Raw genomic sequence first — 8,877 nt, 5'->3', positions numbered from 1 at the left:
TCTCCAAGGAAGAGTTATGTGAAATCTCCCACAGTGACTTGCTTTTAGACTAGTTCAGTAGAGCGAACTTGTACGACGTGCCACGAGTCACTGTTTCAACCTTTGGATCTGAAACTCGCATACAAGAAACTACAGTCCGTCCTCTTTCTGTACCTTCTTACGAAATTTCAATCCGATCCCCAGAGAGAAAGTTATGACGATTTTCCCCAGGTCAACTGTTTTGAATGTAATTAAGGAGTCTGCAAAAAGACCAACTTCCTCAGATCGTATCTCCACAAATATCGTGCGAAATGCTCTGAAATTCGGACGCAAGGTTCAGTGCGATTTCTTCTCAAATGGGTTTTTTTTGCGACTTCTGAAACATCACAGAAAAAAGTTATAGCGAAAATGCCACGATGACCTGTTTGGAGCAGCGAAACCCTAGAATCCAAAGCTCTGATACCAAATGTTATGAAACCAGCTCAAGAAAAGATAGAAAAGATAGATCAACGCCTTAGAATTCAGCCTCTTCGAGGGGGCAACCTCCTTTACATTACATAAATCAACAATTCTTGGATGATACAAATGACAAAACCTCCTTTCTATATAGGAGTCTAAGGAGTCACAATATAATCCAGCCGACCTAACAATAATAATATAAAGCCACAAAAATAACAATAGAGGGATTTTATGGGGCACAGAAATAACAATATGGGGGTAATATGGGCACAACAACATAAATAAGGGGTATAACTACAATAGTAATGTGGTAATCACTAGTATTATAGGGACCCAACAGGCCCTCCGCATCCAATAGGTGTAATTCACACTCACATACGCATCGAATCACAGAAAGGTAACTTCAAATTAATATGAGAACAAAGGTTTGTTTCACAATTCTTCAATAATTAACTATTACTTCCTCCCCGCTATCGTTTACAGAGGATACATACTTATATAAAATGTGTGCTCAACAGTTTGAGACTTCTACGCCTACATGTATGTTGTTCAATCCTTATTCAAATTTGAAACTAAACATAAAAAGCATTATCTCGTCGATTTGCTATTTGGAAAGAAAATCAAAGAAACGTGATGCACTCAGACTTTTGTTGCTACGTGTTTGACCCGTGGCTTTGACTGCACCATTATGTGATTCCTTTGGTGAATTGGCTCGAGTGAATAGGGGGATATCAATGAGAGGATCAATCCTCAACTACCCATGTGCTTAGTTTCTTCATTGGCACACCAGAACCTATTGCGGATGGGAACACCCTAGGGTCTGATCTGGAATTTATCCAGGACAAAGAATTAAAGTTATTATAGACTCATGTGCATGGATGTGCCTATGTTACTTTATGCAACGGACCGATAAGATTGCTAGAATACATAGACATTGAGGCAGTTAGAGAAAACACAACAGGAAAACATGTAAACACAACAAGTTTAATAAGGAGTTCACCCAATGCTCCTGGGCTATGTCTCTTGGTCCAGCCTTCGGTGGTGGCCTATCTATTATGTTTTCAAGCAGATTTTTACAATAGTGAGCTCAATTCGGGTCTCACTAAACATATATAAGTCAGTAGGACTGGAGTACACAAACTCTCCTTACTGAAACTCGACCTCTAAGGGTCACAGTAGTATGACAGGCCTATGTCGAGGAGTTTGCTTAAACCTCTCAAGCCTTCTCTGGAGTACACAGACTCTCTGACTCCCTCTGGCTCAATGCTACCTTCAAGTCAGCTCGACTTCTACTCTCTATTCTCTACTCTAGCTTTCTGCGTCTAACTAACTCTCTCTTTGTCACTGCCTCCTCTGCCTTTGTCAGCTCATGGCTTTAAAGCCAGTGTATTCTTTGACTGTTCGTTTCCGCTTCCCGGCCTTCTAGTTTCCCTGCCTCTGTCCGTTCGATTTGCTCTACTTTGCTTCATCATCACTGGGTAACGCCTCACAGGGAGGTGGCCACCTGTTTCCTAATGAACTGAGTGTCAGATTCCTTGAATCATATTTGAATGGTCGTTAATTCTATTTGCTTCAAGATTTCCCATGAATCACGACTCTTTTTCTAACTCATCGTCCACGTCAGACTTCCAAACCATTGTAATCTTGCTTTATCACTTGTCAAATCCGGTCATTTATCGGGATGCACCTCCGACGTTGATCTAGACCCCCCAGATCCTACGATCGTCACTCATATCGGGCGGGTAAGTTGCATGACGTTTACCCATCCGATGCGGGTGGTTTTCTCTCTCATCCCCCAAACGCGTGTCGCTCGGTGTGTGGCATCAGGTGGGACTTAGTCAAAACTGCTTATCACCTCGAAGCCTTTCGATATCCTGCCGGTTTTGGGAATCCCATGCTACGAAACCGAAACGGTTACTTTTCCGCATTTCACAACGTTTTCGGGTCCGGGCGCTTCGGGGCTTTCCTTCACTAAGGGGGATGCCCTGTGATACGCGATTAGTGCTAATCGCGTATCAGAATTTGCCCCCGTTCTTCGAACCAACCTCCGATTTTACCAGTTTGTGCCAGTGTGACTTACCATGGGCCAACGGTCTGTGCACTCGACCGAGGGTCCTCATTGCTCCACTCTAGCCACAACTACAACTATCACGAGGATTCCTTCTGATAGCTTGATTTCTCTAAAACTTGAATATTTTGGCATAATTTGAAATAATCATGAAAACTTAGAGAGTGTTTAGGATCCAATTCGGATCACGGCCTTCCCACTAAAAAAGCTTTTGGACCACCAAAAGTTTATTTTTAAGCATCAATCAAGTGAGGGTATTGATTCCTCGCTTGCCCAATTTCTATACATTTTGCACTGCTTGGCTTTGAACCTTTGACTCCCATCCTGAGGTACTCAACATTCCCTCTGCGTGTGGTCCTCACCTTCTTGTCCAGAACTATATCTTCTTGCAACTCATTAAGATATTCAGGTAACAGATCATCAACAGAAGGCAATTGACTCTGCTCTTCGGGATCTTCAATTAATGAAGGTTCAAATAGTCTCAAGCTATTTGCATTAACAACTAAGTAGATGTGCATGTAAGCTGGTAAATCAAGGCGAAAAGCATTCTCACCAATTTTCTCAAGTATTTTGAAAGGTCCATACCTTATTGGCTTCAGCTTCTTACCTTCACCTTGCATTCTGTGTCTGCTGATATACATCCAGACTTGATCACCAACTTGGAAAGTATGCTCCATCCAATGCTTGTCAAGCCTTGCCTTGTACTTGGCTTGGCTCTTTTCCAGCTATTCCTATACTGCCTGGTGAATCTCTTGGATTTGTTCGATGAACTTGGTTGCCTTGTCCACATCACTGTGTCCATCAACTACTATTTCTTTGCCAAAGACAAAATCCAAGGGCAACCTTGGTGTGAAACCAAAACAGGTCTCAAAAGGAGATCTCTGTGTAGAAGAATGTTTAGCTCGGTTGTAAGCATGCTGCACATAACATAAATGTTCATCCCAAAGCTTGGGATGCTTACTGCAATAGCCTCTGAGCAACTGGATCACTGTCCTGTTGACCACTTCTGTATGGCCATCTATTTGTGGATGAAAAGTTGTGCTCTTTTTCAGTCTGGTGTCCATCAATTCCCACAAGATCGACCAAAAACTCCCAACAAATTGAGTATCTCGATCAGATATAATGGAAGTGGGTAATCCAAAATGAACCCTTACATGTTGAAAGAACAACTTTGCAGTTTGTTCACCTGTAATATGTTTGTTACAAGGTATTAAAATACACATTTTGTTGAACCTATCCACAACAACATATAAATAGTAATGACTTTTCCTAGATTTAGTTAGTCCTCCAACAAAGTCCAAGGAAACACTTTCCTAAGGATGAGAAGGAACTGGTAGTGGAGTGTACAAGCCTAGTTTTATATTGCTGGGCTTGTTTTTAGCACACACGGTACACCCTCTTACATATCTAGAAACTGTCTCATTCATTTTTGGCCAATAACAAAATCTTTGCACCTGTGCAACTATTTTACTTACACCAAAGGTACTTGATATTAGAGAAGTGTGTGCTTCTCGAATTATATTTACTCTTTCAATTTGTGGAATGCATAACTTTCCCAAATGATACAAGAGCTGGTCCTTAACATGATAATCCAATTCTCCTACTTGTTTGCCTTGACTTAAAGTTGCATACACATCTTTAAAATCTATATCTTGAGCATATTTTTCAATGTAGCTTTCATACAGTACTGAATTATGCTTAAGTATAATATATGCATTTATGATTGGTCTGGACAACATGTCTGCAACTTTATTGTGTATGCCCTTTTTATATCTGATGACAAGATGAAACTGTTGTAGAAAACCCATCCACATATAGTGTCTTGATTGCTGCAACTTAGTTTGGGAGTGTAAATATTGAAGTGGTTGATGATCAGTATGTATAACTGTCTCTTTACCCAATAAATAATGTTTCCACTTTTTCACACTCTGTAATACTGCATACAATTCTTTATCATATGTGGGATAATTAACCATTGCAGAATTAAATGTCTCAGAATGATAACATATGCGTTTACCATGCTACATCAACACTGCTCCCATGTCATAGTCATTGGCATCTGTTTCAATCTCAAATGGTCTTTGAAGATTGGGCAGTGCTAGTACTGGTGTTGTACTAATCCTTTTTTTCAAGGTGTCGAAGGCTTTCTGTTGTTTGCCTCCCCACTGAAACACCTTGTTCAATCCTGTTAAAGCATGTAAGGGAGCTGCAATTAAGGAAAAGTTAGAAATAAACTTTCTCCAATATTGTGCTACTCCTAGGAAGCTTCTAACTTCTATAGCAGATTTGGGCTTAGGCCAGTTTACAATGACTGCAACCTTAGAGGGATCTATCTTCAATTCACCACCCCCTACTATATGACCCAAATAATTCAAAGATGTTTTGCCAAATTCACATTTTGAGAGTTTAACATAAAGGTTTTCTCTTTTCAAAACATCTAGAGTCTACTTAACATGCTTTAAATGTTCTTCCCACGTTTTGTTGAATATAAGAATGTCATCCAGATACACAATAACAAAATCCAACACAAGCTTGTCTAACCTCAATAACCTAGAGCTGTGATACCACTTAATATGGAATTTATCCAGGACAAAGAATTAAAGGTATTACAAACTCATGTGCATGGATGTGCCTATGTTACTTTATGCAACGGACCGATAAGATTGCTAGAATACATAGACACTGAGGCAGTTAGAGAAAACATAACAGGAAAACATGTAAACACAACAAGTTTAATAAGGAGTTCACCCAATGCTCCTGGGCTACGCCTCCTGGTCCAGCCTTGGGTGTTGGCCTCTCTATTATGTTTTCAAGCAGAGTTTTACAACACTGAGCTCAATTTGAGTCTCACTAAATAGATATAAGTCAGTAGGACTGGAGTACACAGACTCTCCTTACTGAAACTCAACCTCTAAGGGTCACAGTAGTATGACAGGCCTATGTCGAGGAGTTTTCTTGAACCTCTCAAGCCTTCTCTAGATTACACAGACTCTCTGGCTCCGTCTGGCTCGATGCTGCCTTTAGGTCAGCTTGGCTTCTACTCTCTGTTCTCTGCTCTAGCTTTCTGCATCTAACTAACTCTCTCTTTGTCACTGCCTCCTCTGTCTCTGTCAGTTCATGGCTTTAAAACCAGTCTGTTCTTTGACTATTCGTTTCCGCTTCCCGGCCTTCTGGTTTCCCTGCCTCTGTCCGTTCGATTTCCTCTGCTCTGCGTCATCATCATTGGGTAATGCCTCACAGGGAGGTGGCCACCTGTTTCCTAACGAACTGAGTGTCAGATTCCTTGAATCATATTTGAATGGTCATTAATTCTGTTTGCTTCAAGATTGCCCGTGAATCACGACTCTTTTTCCAACTCATCATCCACGTCGGACTTCAAATCCCCTATAATCTTGCTTTATCACTTGTCAAATCTAGTCATTTATCGGGATGCGCCTCCGCCGTTGATCTGGGCCCCTAGATCCTACGGTCGTCGCTCATATCGGGCAGGTAAGTTGCATGACGTTTAATCATCTGATTTTCTCTCTCATCTGCCAGATGCATGTCGCTCGGTGTGTGGCATCGGGCGAGACTTAGTGAAAACTTCTTACCACCTCGAAGCCTTCCTATATCCTGCCGGTTTGGGTAATCCCATGCTACAGAACTGAAACGATTACTTTTTCACATTTCACAGTGTTTCTGGGTCCAGGCGCTTCGGGGCTTTCCTTCACTGAGGGGGACACCCTATGATATGCGATTAGCGCTAATCGCGTATCAAAATCTGCCCCCGTTCTTCGAACCAGCCTCCGGTTTTGCTAGTTTGTGCTAGTGCGACTTACCATGGGCCAACGGTCTACGCGCTCGACCGAGGGTCCTAGTTGCTCCGCTCTGGCCACAACTGCAATTGCGACGAGGATTCCTTTTGATAGCTTGATTTTTCTAAGACTTGAATCTTTTGGAATAATTTGAAAGAGTCATGAAAACTTAGAGAGTGTTTAGGATCCAATTCGGATCACGGTCTTAGGTTGAAAACCCCAACAGAGCAGAGGGCCAACAGTAGCATGAAATGCTCAGACAAACCATCTAAATGCTTATACTACTAAATTGGGAAGAAGTGACCTTACTGGGAGGTTCTACGTTTGGGTAGATCCCGCAGGGTTCAAACCCTTTGCTTCCTCTGATGCCTTTGAAACATGTAAATTATCCAAGAAAATCATATACAACAGCAGTAACATAAAGAATATTCATGATATATACGTTAGATCATATAAGCAAATGAACAATTACATATTAATATAAGATTTATAAACAAATCACAACATGTATCAATGCATAAACACGATAAATATCAGGAACAGAACAACATTTCTTTATTGATGTAAGCTACAAGAAAGGTGGAAAACTACAACCTGAGTCTTCCTCCAGCTCCAAGCGAAACCGTCCTCTGGATCCGTCCTGTCTCGGCCTCAGCAATCTTCCTCCATCAACATACACAAGGATATGACAAGAGGGATGAAGGATATCTCAAAAGAGGAAACAAGAGTTTCCTAAAGCTTGGGGAGTGCAGGAGGCACAGGGATTTCTTCAGACTTGATTAGGGATCAATCAACTATAATATCAATATCTCATCTCTTCTCCCCTTAGGCCTTCCCATGGAGGTTTATTTATACTTCTCCAAATTAGTTTTTTTCAGTTGGGAAACATTTGGGCCACAGGCTATAGTAGGTGAGTAACAGGTAAAACTCGTAAACTCCACCCGAAATTAAGGAGATTTATTATTTTTAAGTGTTTTAACACATATGCATGGGTTGGGTATATGTTGACCTATGTGTACACGCTTTTAACACATGTCAAAGTAGCGTATAGGAAATAAAACACTTTTTTTTAGATATTGAACCAAGTCTAGAAAGGAAGGGTTTCCCTAGGCCATAACCAGAGCATAAAATCTACTAAGAGTGGTAGATGGTGCTATAACAGATGCCCCTTAATATATGAGGTCATAAGGGGTACATGATGGCCGAAATTTATTAAGTGTATATAAGGAATCATGTCGAGACAAAGGAGGAGTTCACCAGAATTCAGCGTGCCAAGCCAGTGAAAGAAATCAGAAAGAAACTACTGTCTGAGGCAAGCATACCCATTCTCAGAGATAGTAAAGCATGTCCACATGTCAAGTACAAAAGCGGATCCAATATGCATATAAGTATAAAGGAACTGAAGATACATAATGGATCATATGATCATATCCAAGTAAGTACATGTCTGAATATCACATATAAAGAACTGATCAATGATGTTGAAGTATGAAGCTGATCACTGAAGTCATAAAGCTGATCCAAAAAGTACCAAGTCAAATGGTGGAATAAATGGTACTACACTGCAACTCGGGTGCCAACATATAGGATGTCGCTATAAGGAACTGCAACATATAAGGTGGATGGTGTCAACTAGCAGCAATATGAGCAACTGACAAGTGAACCAAGAAATGCTGATGCAAACTCGAGGTCTTCACCGATCGCCATGGTACATTTCTACACAATGGGAATAAATGATATGAAGTTGACCATGTGAGAAATCGTTTGTTATCGATCATTGATCTATACCATTAACAAATGTGAGACTACTCACCGATAATGATGATGAGATCCAAGGTACGGAGTACAATCCCACAAGTGCGAATAAATGAGTTGTAGTCGAACACTTGGAAGAATCTATCAATCAGGAGACAATGATGTTTTCCCATTGTCGATAGCAAAGGAGTCTGCCACTAATGACTGCAAACCCTAAGGTACTGCCAAATGGACTCTAGATCTCATTCCTAAAGCAATGAGCTGAAGTCGATGGGAAAAGATCCGCTAGAAGGAAGGCATTAAGGCATCCTTCATCAATCTAGTGTGAGTGTAACCCGTAGGCCAATAATGTTGAAGGAATCAGATGAATAAAGATGTAGTAACCCAATCGAAGCATGTTTCCAACATACACAAGATGTAGCTAGCGCACGATAGAAACCCTTTGAACCAACCAATAATGAATGCTTAGCACAACGCAACCTATCAATAATGAAAATAGTTCCAGGGTGCGGCTCTAGATCTGCTCTCATGGCAATTTGTATAGTCGATAAGAGCAAGACCCGCAAGCAAGAAGTCAATGGAGACCTTCTCAAACCAACACGAGCAAAGGACCAAATTGTTGATGTGATAACAAACATGACTTTGACAACAAGGGATGGCCGACTGAAAAATAGGTCAAGAGACACTGCAGAGAGGTCGACTCAGGTTTACTTCCCTTGAACAAAATCACGACTCAACTCTGACTACATGGCAGCATATGATAACTTTGTATAAGTTTGTCATGCACGAGGCACAAGCAAATTCTCCATATGATTGGAAGAG

This window comes from Pinus tabuliformis, chromosome 6 (genome assembly GCF_031772625.1).
Source record: "Pinus tabuliformis cultivar Carrire ecotype Pingquan chromosome 6, CPIR1, whole genome shotgun sequence".
In the NCBI taxonomy this organism is placed as follows: domain Eukaryota; kingdom Viridiplantae; phylum Streptophyta; class Pinopsida; order Pinales; family Pinaceae; genus Pinus; species Pinus tabuliformis.
Note: the sequence above shows the minus strand (reverse complement) of the source record.